The sequence below is a fragment of the Armigeres subalbatus genome, chromosome 2, assembly GCF_024139115.2.
Source record: "Armigeres subalbatus isolate Guangzhou_Male chromosome 2, GZ_Asu_2, whole genome shotgun sequence".
Taxonomy (NCBI): Eukaryota; Metazoa; Arthropoda; class Insecta; order Diptera; family Culicidae; genus Armigeres; species Armigeres subalbatus.
The window spans coordinates 30254613-30256904 of NC_085140.1; positions in this window are offsets into that span (position 1 = coordinate 30254613).

Consider the following 2292-nt stretch of genomic DNA (forward strand, 5'->3'; position numbering starts at 1 on the left):
CCGAATCCACATACACATTTTAAATTTCTTTTCGTTTCGTTTCGTTAGGAAAAAGTGTGTTATCGCATACCCTTAGTCGCTATATAGAATTGGTCGCGACTGATCCGGATCGAGATCCGTGTCGTACGGATCTGAGCTGGTGGCGCAGCTCTCGCTTCCATGTCACAGCAATTTCGAGCTGGACGACGACATGAGCGGAACTGAGAGTTGTTCGGATCTTCGGATCTTTTGCTTGGTACGGTTCGTTAGCTACCGCACTACTAGGTATCTTTTGTGTGTCCGTTCGTAGTGCCGAGTATGTGGGTATGGGTTAAGAAATAGACGGCAAGCTAGATTTTTTTGCTTGTGTATTTCTTATTCCTCTCTGCAGCAGAAATGATTTCTGTTGCTTGGCTAGATGGTGCTGTCGCTTGGCTTGATGGTGCTTGAGGTGCAAATAATAAACGATCAGCACGTGCGTGGTACTGGACTGGAATGCTCATACAAGCTCGCTTGTGTTGTGTACCGCGAGCGTGGTATTTTCGTTTGTGCTGTACAAAATACAACAGCGCGCGTACTCGAGTGCGTACGCTCGAGGGAGTTTCTCTAGGCGCGTGTTTGACAATGATTTCATCAATTTAAAGTGAGCTGCTGAGCTAGGCTTCTTAAAAAAAGATCCATGGCTCATCAGCTCAATGTAAGGAAGCGAATCTTTGGAACAGCTCCTGAGCGGAGCGCCCATCTCTACTCACAACATCCTCCCCCGTAACACTGACGACAGGTCCAGTTTTACCAATGCTTTTACTTACTATTCTCGTTCACTTCCAAAATCGCAAGCTTCGATGCCGGCTCGTAGTCTTGTCGTATTCTTTGGTCACTTCCTTCTACTACTAGACCTTCCCTCGGATCCACTCGTTACGTACATTGCCGTCGATCACCATCACCAGGTCACCAACTGCAATCGCTTTCTGATCTTCAAACCATTTTGTGCGCTTCGTCAGTGTTGGCAAATATTCAGCGATCCAACGTTTCCAGAAGATTTTCAAATGTTTCTGTATAGCGTTCCATGTAGCTTCTATAGTTGCCACAGCTTGTCTATGCTCTTCTTTGCTCGTGTCTTCGGTGGGTTTGAGCTGTCTGGTATCATTGTTGTTGCTTAGCGGTAACAAAAAATGATTAGGTGTTATAGCTTCGCTTTCCGTTGACTCCAGCGGTAGATACGACAATGGACGGCTATTTACGATGGCTTCTGCTTCGATTACCAGTGTTTGTAAACCTTCATCTGTCAACTTTATATTACCCTCATATGCCGCAAACATTGCCGTTTTTACCGAGCGCACCATACGCTCCCACGCGCCACCCGTACTAGCGAGATTCTCATTTATGGCCCTTAGTGCATCTGTCTGTTCTCGTAGTAGTCATGCTGCACCTCTAAAGTTGGTTCCATTATCCGAATAGATTTCAAGAGGATTTCCTCGTCTGCCAATGAAACGGCGGACACATTCGATACAAGACTTGCTAGTTAAGCTGTATACCACTTCCACATGAACCGCGCGAATAGTGAGGCACGTGAATAATGCGATCCATCTTTTCACATCACTTCGGTCAACTTTAGCCAAAGGAGGACCAAAAAGGTCTAATCCCACATATGAGAATGGACGGATACAGGCGGCAAGACGGGCTGGCGGAAGAGGAGCCATACGCGGAATATAGGACTTTGCATTGTCAATTTTACATCGTTGACATCCACTAGTTACTTTTCTAACGGCAGGTCGCCGTCGTGACACGTAGTATCTTTGGCGGATCTCGTTTACAACTGTCTCAAAGTTGGCATGACGGAATCGACGATGATATTCGTCAATTTTTATCAGTGTAAGGCGATGCTGATTTGGAAGAATTATCGGGAACTTCATACAAGATGCTACTTTTTTGCTGCTTTAATGCGGCCATCCACACGTAACACCCCTTGCTGATCCATAAACGGGCACAATGAATGGAGGACACTAGACGCCATCAGAAAAGCTTGTTGATTGACCATTTGAATTGCCATTTCATCCGGATACATTTGCCATTGAACTGACAGAAAAAGAGCAACTTACGCCATTTGAAGTTGAGGATTGAGCAACGTACTGTTGAACCAGCTCGTTTTAGTTTGAGCTGGTTTATGAATCGTTGTACATACGCAACGGTTCTTAAAAGACGTTACCATTTGGAAAACCGTCCCAAGCAGCACAAGTTAGACAAAAATGGTTGCAGCAACTTGATTGTGACTAAATCTGGTCACATATAAGTTTCAGTAACCTATGTGAAATA